The following is a 14,304-nucleotide window of genomic DNA, read 5'->3' as shown; positions in this document are numbered from 1 at the left end:
TTTTAAGAGCAGTTATTGATCCTATCTATGATTTTATACAGAGAAACATGTGAGGATTGCAAACTCCTGTAATTTTAGAGTTCTCTTTATGGGAAAGCATAATTCACTTTACAAGAACTAAACCATAATGCAACTTCTAGGAATAGATTATGAATAGATTGAAATTTATGTGTACTTTTGATTTTATGTAGTTAATTCATTTTGTTGTTAAGATACGTAGGAGGAAAACAGGTTCAAGGGTAAATCTCAAGTATAAAAGTTTTAAGACTGACTTCTAGTTAAGGTCATTTAAAAATTGTTGGAGCTAATTCAGTAGATATAAACTATCACAATTTGCTGTATAATAACCCTGTCTCATTGCAATACAGCAATTCCATAACTTTACTTGCAAATTAAGTGATAAGCATAGATATATGCTATAGCTGCATTTACCTCTACTGCTCAGAAAGTCAAAATCATTTAAAGCTGGTGGTGGTCTCATAATATATATGTTCAGGCACTAATTTCAAATAAAAAAGAAAACCTTCCAATGTCTACATGTCAGCTCTTACTAGAATTTGACCTAGAACGTGAAGTTGCTTTATCAAAAACATACATTGCATTTTATGCTTTAGGAAGAATACATGTTGAGATTCATTTATCTTCAATCCATGCAAAGAATAAAGCGTGAAAACCACAAACATAATTCTGTTCATTAAGGGCATATTGACCATACTGAAAAGAAGAGATATGACACTGCATTTTAAAACCTATGCAGTTCTTTAATGCAGAGAAGGCTGACTTGAGCTGCATTCAGCAAAGAACTGCTGACAGAGTGTGGGATTACACTGTGATGATAGGGAACTGGATGAGTAAACGATATACAAACTTCTACCAGAGTAGCATGCAGGATACTGGAACATATATTCAGGACTTTGTTTTTCCCTCAATAACTACAGATCTTGGCCAGAGATTTTTGTTGATTTGTACAAAATCTCTTGATTGGAATCCACAGCCATCTGCTGTGGGATGGTGATATATGAAAATGTCAGCAAAAAGAGCAGAGCTTAAAACTTATTTGCAAAAAAGATTTAAAGTTAGTATAACCATAGACAAGACAAGGTGATCAGCCCCAGTGTGATCAGGAGTTCATTTATGCTGAGAGCTAAATGAGGGTGAAAAATTTGCAAAAGGTCTTTCTCCATAAAAACAAAGACACCCATATATGTTCTCTATTGTGCGTAGCTCACACGGATGCTGATTCATTGTCTCCCATGAACACGAAAATGATTTATATTGCAATATTTGAAAACTGTCTGAAATGTTCTCAAACACAAAGCTAATAGTTATTTAATTTTTTTGGCCACACCTCCAGCATGTGAAAGTCCCCAGGCCAGAGATCGAACCCATGCCACAGTAGCAACCTGAGCCATTACAGTGAAAACACTTCATCCTTAACCTTCTGTGTCACAAGGGAACGCCTTAAATTTTTATCAAAGAGGAAACATGAGTATAATATCATCTATATCATAGTTTTAATTAATTTTAGGACATTACACAACACTTAACAATCTAGAGTCAACAACCGCCATGTTACTGAAATTTCACTTTCATTGATCATCTGTGATGACCCAAATTTCACACTCAACTTTTTAAAATTTGCATGCTTTTCACTTGACAACACCTCTCCCCTCACCTCACTCTCTAATTCTCATCTATATTTCCAAACAGTGTATATATTCAGTTTTTCTCCCACGTTTATAATTCTCCCTTTACATTCCCTCTGCTGACAGCACTTCTTACATGCATTTCCCTAAATTTAGACATTTCTACAAATATTCTACTCTTACATCCTTGTCACTTGGCAATTCACCATTCATCCTTTCATGACTTTAACTACTACAAAATTCAGAATTCTCTCTCAAATTTGATAATACAATGCCATCAGTATAATCTTAAAACAGAGACATTCTACATTTTTCTAATAGTGACTTGTGAACATCTTTTCATGGCCATCTGCTGGTCTTTTGTTTAGAAATGTTTATTTAGGTTTTCTGCACATTTTTGATTGGGTTTGCTTTGTTGTTGTTATTGAGCTGTGTGTACTATTTGTATATGTTGGAACTTATGCCCTTGTTCATATCCTTGTTTGCAAATATTTTCTCCCAGTTCATAGATTGTCTTTTCCATTTATTGATGGTTTCCTTTCCTGTCCAAAATCTTATGTTTGGTTAGGTCTCATTTGTTTATTTTTGCTTTTATTTGTATTGCCTTGGGAGACTGACTTTAGGGAAATATCAGTACAATTTATGTCAGGGAAGATTTTTCCTTTGTTCTCTTCAAGTTTTATGGTGTCGTATCTTATAATTAAGTATTTAAGCCATTTTGAGTTTATTTTTGTTTATGTGTGAGGGAGTATTCTATCTTCATGATTTACATGGGTCCATTCAGCTTTCCCAATACCACTTGCTGAAGAGAGTCTTTTCTCCATTGTACATTCTTGCCTCCTTTGTCTAAAATCAATTGACCATAAGTGTGTGGGTATACTTCTGAGCTACTTCTTTCCAGTGATCTACATGTCTGCTTTTGTGCTGATACCATGCTGTTTTGATTACTGTAGCTTTATAGTATTGCCAGAAGTCTGGGAGGGTTATGCCTCCTGCTTCATTCTTTTACTTCAGCATTGCTTTATCAATTCTGGGTCTTTTATGGTTCCATATAAATTTCATGATAATTTGTTCTACTTACCTGGAAAATGTCATAGCAATTTTATAGCGATCACATTAAATCTGCAGTTTGCTTTGAGTGGTATGGTCAATTTAACAATATCAATTCTTCAAATGCAAGAACATGGGATATTTTTCATTTCTTTGCATCATATTCAATTTTCTTTATCAATTCTTTATTTTTCTAGCATACAAATCTTTCAGTTCCAAGGTCAGGTTTATTCCTAAATATTTTATTTTTTAATATGATTTTACAAGATATTTTTAAGCTTTCCTTTGATGACATTTCATTGCTTGTGTATACAACACATTTCTGTACATTAGTCTTGCATCCTGATACCTTGTTAAATTTGTTTATCAGTTCTGGTAGTTCTACAATGGGACACCACATCATGCCAGTCAGAATGGCCATAATTAAAATGTTTACTAATAACAAATACTGAAAAGAGTGTAGAGAAAACAGAACACTCTTAAACAGTTAGCGGAATGTAAATCAGTGCAGACCTTATGGAAGATAATTTAGAATTGTCTTACAAAACTAAAACATAGAGGTGCCGTATCATCCAGAAACCTTCTCCTGGGCATATATCTGGATAAAACTAACTCAAAAAGAGGCACACACCCCAAAGTTCACAGAAGCAGTGTATACAATAGTCAATACATGCACACAAACTAAATGTTTATCCACAGGTGAATGGATAAAGAAGGTGTGATATACATATATATATATATATATATATATATACATATACATATACACACACACACACACATATATATATATATATATATATATATATAATGGAATACTACTCAGCCATAAAAAAGAAACAATGCTCTTTGCAGCAACATGGATTGACCTAGAGTTTATCATACTAAGTGAAGTAAGTCAGAAAGAGAAATACAAGTATTATATGATATCACTTGCATGTGGAATCAAAAATATAATACAAAAGAACTTATTTACAACACAGAGACTGGCTCACGGGCATAGAAAACAAATGTATGATCACCAAAGTTGAAAGGAGGTGGGAGGTAAATTAGGAGTTTGAGATTAGCAGATATTAACTATTACATATAAAAAGATAAACAACATGATCCTACTGTATAGCACAATGGACTCTATTCAATATCCTGTAGTAAACCACAGTAAAAAATAATATGAAAAAGAATATGTATATATGTATAACTGAATCACCTTGCTATATATCAGAAACTAACACAACATTGTAAATAAACTCTACTCCTATAAAAATAAATAATACAGATACTACAAAAACATGCCTAACAGCAGCCCTTTGACAGAAATTGTAGCAACATTTATTTTTGAATCTGCCACCTAAGGTAAAGGAGCCAAAGGCAAAAATAAACAAATGAGACCTAATTAAACTTGAAAAGCTTTTCCACAGTAAAGGAAACTATAAACACGAGGAAAAGACAATCTACTGAGTAGAAGGAAATATTTATAATGTCATGGTCAATAAGGGGTTAATATCCAAAATACATATATAGCTCATTTAACTCAATATGATAAAAAATGGACAGGGAGTTCCCTCTGTGACATGGTTAAGGATCCAACAGCAGTGGCTCAATTAGCTGAAGAGGTGTAGGCTCAACCCCTAGCCTGGTTAAGGATCTGGCAATGCCACAAGTGTGGCTCAGACTTGATTCCTTGCCTGGGAACTTCCATTTGCTGTCCACAAAAGAAGAAAAAAAAAATGAACAGACACCAGAAGGGACGTTTTTCCAAACAAGACTTATGCATGGTTAAAAGACACATGAAAAGAGGTTCAACATCACTAATCATCAAAATATGTAAATAAAAAGTGCAATCAGTTATAACCTCATACCTGTCAGAATGGCTATCATTAAAGACACAAGTAACAAGTGTTGTTGGGGATGTGGAGAAAAGGGAACCCTCATACACTGTTGGGGGGATTGCAAATTGGTACATCACTGTGGAAAACAGGATGAAATTACCTTGAAAGTAAAAATGGAGCTATCACATGACCCCAAAATTCCACTCCTTGGTATATTTCAAAGAAAATAAAAACAAATTAAAAAGATATAGATACATAGATAGATAGAGATAAAGATATAGATATATATATAGCAATGGTTAGAGTAGCATGATTTACAATAGCCAAGATATGGCATCAATCTAAGCATCCATCAACAGGTAAATGGATAAAGAAGAAGTGGTGCACACACAATGGAATAATAATCAGCCATGAAAAAGAATGAATGTTGCCATCAGAAATGACAAGGATGGACCATACTTTGTGAAGTACTCAGACAGAGAAAGAAATATACTGTAGACAGAGAAAGAAATATACTGTAAGTTATCACTTATATGTGGAATATAGTGATGGCAAACAAACAAACAAACAAAAATAACAAAACAGAATCACAGTTACAGAGAACAAACTAGTGGTTACCAAAGGGGAGAGAGAAGTGGGGAGTGGCAGAGTTCCCACTGTGAAGCAGCAAAAACAAATCCAACTAGTATCTATGAAGATTCAGGTTGGATCCCTGGCCTTTCTCAGTGGGTCTGGGATCTGGTACTGCTGCAAGCTGTGGTGTAGGCTGCAGACATGGCTCAGATCCTGCATCGTGGTGGCTGTGGCATAGGCCAGTGGCTGTAGCTCTGATTCAACCCCTAACCTGGGTATTTCCATATGCAGTGGGTGCAGCCCTTGGAAAAAAAAAAAAAGGGGGGGGGATAGCAACACAGAGGTAAGAGATTAAAAGTTACATACTATTAGGCATATAAAATAAGCTACAATGTTATATTGTATATCACAAGATATATAGCCAATATTTTATAATAAATTTTACTACTGTATAATCTGTAAAGTTACTATATTGCTATGCTGTGCACTTGAAAAAAATTTAAATTGTAAATCAACTATACTACAACAAAAACAATAAAAATATCAATCAGTGAATACAGACTCAGCATATAGCTGACATGTATTCACATAACAATTCTGCACTGGTCAGGACCAAAAAAAAAAAAAAAAAAGGAACAAAGTTAGAAAAGGTTTACTTACAAACATATACCAAGCAGACATACTTTCTTATGTATGAATGAAGGGGCATGATATTTATAGACTTTGAAAGGAAAAAAAAATCCTTAAATTGCAAGTCCAGATAAATCTTTCAGGAATAAATATTACAAAAAATGTTAGATAAACAAAGAGCAGGGAAAATATCCAGTTAGCCACCTCTAAAATATTGGAATGACTTAAAACGTGGATTTTAGAAAACAGAAATGATAAACACAAAGTTCTGAAGAACTACAATTAACTAAAATAAAGATTGATCCAATTTGTGTTTTTCAACAGGGATGACATTATCCTCAGGGGACATTTGGCAAAGTCTGCAGACATTTTCGACTGTTACAACTAGGCAGAGTTTGCTAAATATCCTACAATGCTCAGGACAGCTTCCCACAATAAAGAATAATTTGGCCCCAAATGCCAACTGTACTGCAGTGGAAAGGATGTCTTCTAAATAAGTATTGTAAAATCAGTTTTATATGACACATGCAAAAGTTTAAAAAATACTATCTGAAGACACTAGTTAAGGTAATAGAAATAATCTCAATCTGTCACTCCTGGTTATATTTTCACTGATTTGTCAGCACTTGGGGAAAGAAGAATTGGAAGGTCTGACATAAAACAATTTGCTTACACATCTTAAATTAGCTGAGATCTTAGAGTTGCTAATTCAGTCTGAAGAATGAAAGAATGACAAAATATTAGCTTAATAAATACATCTGAATATTTATAAGTAAGTACTATGTGCAATAAAACACCTGGCATTATTATTGTGCCATAAGGATGGAGAAAACAAAATAGTTTAAAAATGGACCTATAAACAAATGGAACCTAATCAATTAAGCTTTGACACAGCAATGGAAAGCATTCAACAATTAAAAAAGATAGCCCAAAGAATGGGAGAAAATAGCTGCAAATGATACAACCAACAAGGACTTCAATTCCAAATATACAAACAACCTATACAACTCAACAACAACCAAAAAAACTCAGTCAAAAAATGGGCAGAACACCTAAAGAGACATTTGTCCAAAGAAGACATAGGCCCGTGAAAATTTCTCAGCATCACTAGTAACTAGAGAAATACAAATCCAAACTACAATGAGGTATCACCTCACACTGGTCAGAATGGCCATCATTAAGAATTCTACACATACCAAAAGCTGGAAAGGTGTGGAGAAAAAGGAACCCTCTTATACTGCTGGTGGTGATGTAAGTTGGTACATCCACCATGGAGAACATTATGGAAGCTCCTCAAAAAACTGAATATAGAACTACCATATGATCCAGCAATTCCACTCCAGGGCATTTATCTGGACAAAATCACAATTCAAAAAATATGCCTGCACCCCCTATGTTCCTAGCATCACTATTCCCAATAGCCAGGACATGGAAACAACCTAAATGTCCATCAATAGATGAATGGATTCAGAAGTAGTGGTACATATATACAATGGAATACTACACAGCTGTAAAAGGAATGAATAAAGCCATTTTCAGCAACATGGATGGACCTGAGATTATCATACTGAGTGAATTAAGTCAGAAAGAGAAGGACAAATACCATATGATATCACTTCCATGCAGAATGTAAAATATGTCCCAAATGAACCTATCTACAAAACAGAAATGGACTCACAGACATAGAGAACAGGCTTCTGGTTGCCAAGGGGGAAGAGAGAGGATGGATTGGGAGTTTGGGATGAGCAGATGCAAGCTATTACATTTCAGATGGATAAGCAATGAGGTCCTACTGTACAGCCCAGGGAACTATATCTAGTCTCTTCTGATAGACCATGAAGGAGATAATACAAGAAATGTATATATGTGGAGTTCCCATTGTGGCTCAGTGCTTAACAAATCCGACTAGGAACCATGAAGTTGCAGGTTTGATCCCTGGCCTTGCTCAGTGGGTTAAGGATCTGGCATTGCCATGAGCTGTGGTGTACATTGCAGACACGGCTCGGATCCTATGTTGCAATGGCTCTGGCATAGGATGCTGGCTACAGCTCCTATTTGACGTCTAGCCTGGGAATTTCCAAACGCTGCAGGAGCACCCCTAGAAATGGCAAAAAAAAAAAAAAAAAAAAAAAGACAAAAAAAAAGAAATGTATATATGTATATGACTGGGTCACTCTGCTCTACAGCAGAAGTTGGCACACTGTAAGTCAACTATACTTTAAAAGTGGACATATAGAAAATATAACTAAAGTTGAAACAACATTTTAAGATATGATATAAAAGGAAAGCATAGAGACAGAATCGATGTGCTGTAAACATAAGTACAGTTAGAAATAAGTTCAAATCTATCTTACTCATAGTAAGACTATAATTTAAAAATCACAGGAATTTGTTAAACATAGTGTTCAAAATAAAGTAAATGAAAATGAAAAGAAATCAGGGATCACATATATATCAACCATGTATAACTCAAGGAAAAAAGCACCAAGAACAACAATGAACAATGATTTGTGCAAAGTTTTTTAAAATCTGCAATACAGATGAAACCATGATAATCACTAAGATGTAAAAACAAAGAAATGAATTAAACAAAGTAACAGAAATAAATAATAAGTATGAAAAAGAGATTACCACATTACCAATCAAAAACATTTGAAGTCAATCAAGAAATATAAAAAGAATTACAACAGTTAAAGCAAAAAGAGAACATTTATAAATAATTATATGACATGTAAAATGAGTTAGGCATGACCACAAATACAGAGACATTTAAAAATCATAGTAACTATTCACACTTAACTTTTCTGCCCGTAGATAATAAAAATAGATTCAGTACTTTCTAGGAAGTTGTACATTTCCCAAACCAAAGAGAAAAAATGAAAAAAAAATGAATCCTTGTTTAAATAAAGACAATTACATAATTTTGAAATAAGTACTACTGAAAAGCAATTTGCCAACAAAAATTTTCAGGTAAGCATCATTACATTTTTGAAAAATAGATTATTTTTATATTAGTTAAATGGATTTGTCTTATTTTTTTAATTGTAATTTTGAAAGAATACACAAGAGAACAATGGAATGGAACTACAAGTCTAAATATAAACCCATTTAAGGATGGCCAAAAGATCTGTAGCAAATGCAATACAAAATGAAGTAATAAATGCCACAAATAAATAAGTGCATGCAATAAAATGACTTTTGGTGAATTCATTAAAATAAAGCAAAGATAATCTTTTCAACAAATGATACTAGAAGAACGTTAACAGCTACATGCAAAAGAATGGATCCTGATACGGACATTAAACCCTTCACCAAAATTAACTCAAAAGTGGATAACAGGCCTAAATCTAAAATCAAAAATGAAACAACTCAAAGAAGATAACACAGGAGAAAACATGGACAACCTTGGGGATGGCAATGACTTTTTAGATACAACTCAAAAACTCATGTTTCATGAAAGAAACTGTTGCTAATTTGGACTTCATTAAAATAAAAATCTTCTCTATCAAAGATGATATTAAGATAATGAGAACACAAGCTATAGGCTGGGCAAAAATTTGCAAAGCATATATCTGATAAGGGACTGTTATTTAAGATATAAAAACAACACTATTCACAATAGCCAGGACATGGAAACAACCCAAATGTCCATCGACAGATGATTGGATTCGGAAGAGGTGGTATATATACACAATGGAATACTACTCAGCCATAAAAAAGAATGACATCATGCCATTTGCAGCAACATGGATGGAACTAGAGAATCTCATACTGAGTGAAATAAGCCAGAAAGACAAAGACAAATACCATATGATATCACTTCTAACTGGAATCTAATATCCAGCACAAATGAACATCTCCACAGAAAAGAAAATCATGGACTTGGAGAAGAGACTTGTGGTTGCCTGATGGGAGGGGGAGGGAGTGGGAGGGATCGGGAGCTTGGGCTTATCAGACACAACTTAGAATAGATTTACAAGGAGATCCTGCTGAAGAGCATTGAGAACTATGTCTAGATACTCATGTTGCCACAGAAGAAAGGGTGGGGAAAAAACTGTAATTGTAATGTATACATGTAAGGATAACCTCACCCCCTTGCTGTACAGTGGGAAAATAAAAAAAAAAGTAAGATATAAAAACAGTAGTTAAAACTCAACAGCAAGAAGACAAAAGTAGAGGTGTATGTCAATCCCATACACTTTCCACTCAATTTTGCTGTAAATCTGAAATGACTGTAAAGTTTATACATGAAAAACAAAGTTTTAAATATATATATATAATTGGTCTCCCAAAATGAATGAGAGGAGGAGGAGGAGTAGATTTTCAAAAGGAATAGGGAATCAAGCAATTGTACAAAGACAGGCAAAATTTTCCCATATAGTCTGAAGTAAATTCAAATTTCAAAAAGAAAAACAAACCTCAAAAAGAAATAAAAGAAAAAAAAAACACTGGGGGAGTTCCTGTCATGGCTCCATGGTTAATGAATGCACCTAGGAACCATGAGGTTGCAGATTCGATCCCTGGCCTTGCTCAGTGGGTTAAGGATCTGGCATTGCCATGAGCTGTGGTGTGGGTTGCAGACGTGGCTCAGATCCCACAAGGCTGTGGCTCTCGCATAGGCCAGTGGCTACAGTTCTAATTGGACACTGAGCCTGGGAATCATCATATGCCGTGGGAGCGGCGCAAAAAATGGCAAAAAAGACAAAAAACAAAAACAAAAACAAAAATTAGGTGCCCATAAATGTCAACCTTCTGAAAAATAAAAATAGGCTTTTTTATAAATAAACAACATCCAGAACAACCCTTTACTTACAAAGGTATGAGACAGACCATTTCTTACTTTGCATCAGAAATTGAACCCATAAGACAAAGAAATGTCATATTGAAAGCACTAAACAAACTTTAAACTATTTTGTTCGAGTTCTGTGAAAAATGTCATTGGTAATTTGATAGGGGTCAAAATGAATCGGTATATTGCCTTAGGTAGTATAGTCATTTTGATAATATTAACTCTTCCAATCCAAAAATTTTTGGAAGCACAAAAGAACCAGACTAGCCAAAGACATCCTGAAAAAGAAAAATGGAGCTGGAGGAATCAAGCTCCCGGGCTTCACACTATACTACACAGCAACAATCATCAAAACCATATGGTACTGGCACAAAGATGGAAATATACATCAGTGGAACAAGATAGAAAGCCCAGAATTCAACCCACACACCTACAGCCAACTCATCTATGACAAAGGAGGCAAGAATATACAATGGAGAAAGGACAGCCTGTTCAATAAGTGGTGCTGGGAAAACTGGACAGCCACATGGAAAAGAGTGAAATGAGAACACTCCCTAACACCATACACAAAAATAAACTCCAAATGGGTTAAAGATCTAGATATAAGACCAGATACTATAAAACACTTAGAGGAAAACATAGGCCAAACACACCTTGACATAAATGACAGCAACATCTTCTCAGATCCACCTCTTAGACTATTGATGATAAAAACAAAAATAAACAAATGGGACCTAATCAAACTGAAAAGTTTCTGCACAGCAAAGGAAAACCTAAAGAAAATGAAAAGACAACACACAGAATGGGAGAACATCTTTGCAAGTGAATCCACTGACAAGGGATTCATCTCCAAAAGTTATAAACACCTTCCACAGTTCCACACCAAAAAAACAAACAACCCCATCCAAAAATGGGCAGAAGATCTAAACAGACAGTTCTCCAAAGAAGACATACAGGTGGCCAAAGAACACATGAAAAGATGTTCAACATCACTCATGCTTAGAGAAATGCAAATCAAAACCACGATGAGGTACCACCTGACACCAGCCAGAAAGGCCACCATCAAAAATTCTACACACAATAAGTGCTGGAGAGGGGGCGGAGAAAAAGGAACCCTAGTACCCTGTTGATGGGATTGTAAAGTGGTGCAACCACAGTGGAATGCAGCATGGAGATTCCTCAGAAAACTAAACATAAAACTACCATTTGATCCAGCAATCCCACTCCTAGGCATCTATCCAGAGAAAACCATGACTCGCAAAGACACTTGTTCTCCGATGTTCATTGCAGCACTCTTTACAATAGCCAAAACATGGAAACAACCTAAATGTCCATCGACAGAGGAGTGGAGCCAGAAGATGTGGTCTATATACACAATGGAATATTTCTCAGCCATTAAAAAGAATGAAATACCGGCATTTTTAGCAACATGGATGGACCTAGAAATTATCATGCTAAGTAAAGTCAGCCATACAATGAGATACCAACATCAAATGCTTTCACTGACATGTGGAATCTGAAAAGAAAAGACAGATTGAACGTCTTTGCAGAACAGATACTGACTCACAGACACTGAAAACCTTATGGTCTCTGGAGGAGACAGTTTGGGGGGTAGGGGGATGTGCTTGGAGTGTGGGGTGGAAATCCTGAGAAATTAGATTGCAATGATCATTATACAAAAAAAAAAAAAAAAGCCACCTTGGTTTTAGGTCAAGACTGGTGGAAAGGGGAATTTTTTCACTAAGATTTCACATGTAATAATGTTACAATCTCCCCCAATTTCTTTCTAATTATCGCAATTATCCATATGGGAAGATGGGAAATGTTTAAAATGATTTTTTTATATATTAAAATTTTTTTAATTAAAAAAATAAATAAAAAGTTTCTGGAATATAAAAAAGGTCTATGATAACTACTGTACTATACACAATATAAACAGAACCAGTAAGTTCCAGATACAGATACACATATGGATAAAAATATAGATATAGGTAAGGGATTTTTAAAATGGAAGTCAACTCACAATTTCAAAGGCTGACAAATCCTATAATCAGCCACCTGGAAACTGAAAAATTAGAAGTGGCTGCAAGTTGTGTGTGAGCCCAGCAGCCACTTGGCCCCTGGCCTAGCCTGGTCACAAACATCCTTCCCGCCACAGGTTTCCACCACCACCCTCCAAGTACCACACCGAGGGACGGGCACCGAGGCTGCCACCACACGGCGCCTGCTCGAGCACCCCAAGCAGTACATGGTCTTCTGCGAGGGGCTCCCTGACACCCTGCTTACCTTCTTTGAGCTTCCCATACCGGATTCTCCTGCCCAACATCGCTCAGCTCCCAGGGACGCCTTCAGCTCTCGGAGAGAGCAGCTACCTGGCCGTTAACTGTCCTTAACTGTCCGCAAGATGGCGGACTCCCAGGAGCCCCTGCAGCACCACGGAGGAGCTGAAGACCCGGATTCGGCTGTCTTGCGAGAGTGCCTGTCCTCCTTGGGCTGCTGTCTTGGGGTCCTCCACATCACATCATGAGAACTGTTATGGAGACTCTCCCCGCCCGGAGAAAAATGAAGAAAAAATACCTTTTTCGGGGAATAGAGGACTTAAGGTAAGATTCACGACAGTGGGTTTTTTTGTTTGTTTGTTTGTTTTTCAATAATTCTTCTAATTCAATTCGTTTATTTTTTTTTCTGCTGTACAGCATGGGGACCATGCTGTTTATATTGTGTATAATACAGTAGTTATCATAGACTTTTTTTTATATTCCAGAAACTTTTTATTTTATTTATTTTTTTAATTAATGTATACATGTATACATTTTTTTCCACCCTTTGTTCTGTTGCAATATAAGTATCTAGACATAGTTCTCAATGCTACTCAGCAGGATCTCATTGTAAGCCCATTCCAAGTTGTATCCAATAACCCCAAGCTCCGGACACCTTCCACCCCCTCCGTCTCCCCCTTGGTGGCCACATGTCTATTCTCCAAGTCCATGATTTTCTTTTCTGTGGAAATGTTCATTTGTGCTGTATATTAGATTCCAGTCATAAGTGATATGGTATTTCTGTCTTTCTGACTAATTTCACTCAGTATGAGAGTCTCTCGTTCCATCTATGTTGCTGTAAATGGCATGATGTCGTTCTTTTTTGTGGCTGAGTAGTATTCCATTGTGTATATATACCACCTCTTCCGAATCCAACCATCTGTCGATGGACATTTGGGTTGTTTCCATGTCTTGGCTATTGTGACTAGTGCTGCAATGAACATGTGGGGGTGCATGTGTCTTTTTCAAGGAAACTTTTGTCCGTATATATGCCCAAGAGTGGGATTGTGGGGTCATATGGAGGTTCTATGTATGGATTTTTAAGGTATCTCCAAACTGTTCTCCATAGTGGCTGTACCAGTTTACATTCCCACCAGCAGTGCAGGAGGGTTCCCTTTTCTCCACACTCCCTCCAGCATTTGTTCTTTGTGGACTTATTGAGGATGGCCATTCTGACTGGTGGGAGGTGGTATTTCATGGTAGTTTTGGTTTGCATTTCTCTTATAATCTGTGATGTTGAGCATTTTTTCATGTGCTTGTAGGCCATATGTGTATCTTCCTTGGAGAACAGTCTATTCAGGTCTTTTGCTGATTTTTCTATTGGGTAATTGGCTTTGTCACTGTTGAGTTGTATAAGTTGCTTATATATTCTAGAGATTAAGCCCTTGTCCCTTGCATCGTTAGAAACAATTTTCTCCCATTCTGTAAGTTGTCTTTTTGCATTCTTTTTGGATTCCTTTGCTGTGCAA

General features: G+C 35.9%; 1 long non-coding RNA gene across 3 annotated transcripts in view; it reads right to left on the bottom strand.

The window, feature by feature from the left end:
• Positions 1 to 12,916, bottom strand: part of LOC102157759 (uncharacterized) — a 215,586-nt gene extending 202,670 nt beyond the window's left edge. For all 3 annotated transcript variants that reach the window (XR_014840481.1, XR_014840480.1, XR_014840482.1), the window contains exon 1: positions 12,804 to 12,916. This is a non-coding gene — a long non-coding RNA (uncharacterized LOC102157759). The remainder of the gene's footprint in view (positions 1 to 12,803) is intronic.
• Positions 12,917 to 14,304: the final 1,388 nt, after the last annotated feature.

This window comes from Sus scrofa, chromosome 3 (genome assembly GCF_054392235.1).
Source record: "Sus scrofa isolate SSC_HxYL_T2T_F1_AM1 chromosome 3, Sscrofa_HxYL_maternal_Yorkshire_Landrace_v2.0, whole genome shotgun sequence".
Classification (NCBI taxonomy): domain Eukaryota; kingdom Metazoa; phylum Chordata; class Mammalia; order Artiodactyla; family Suidae; genus Sus; species Sus scrofa.
Note: the sequence above shows the minus strand (reverse complement) of the source record. Positions and strands in the feature narration are given on the sequence as shown.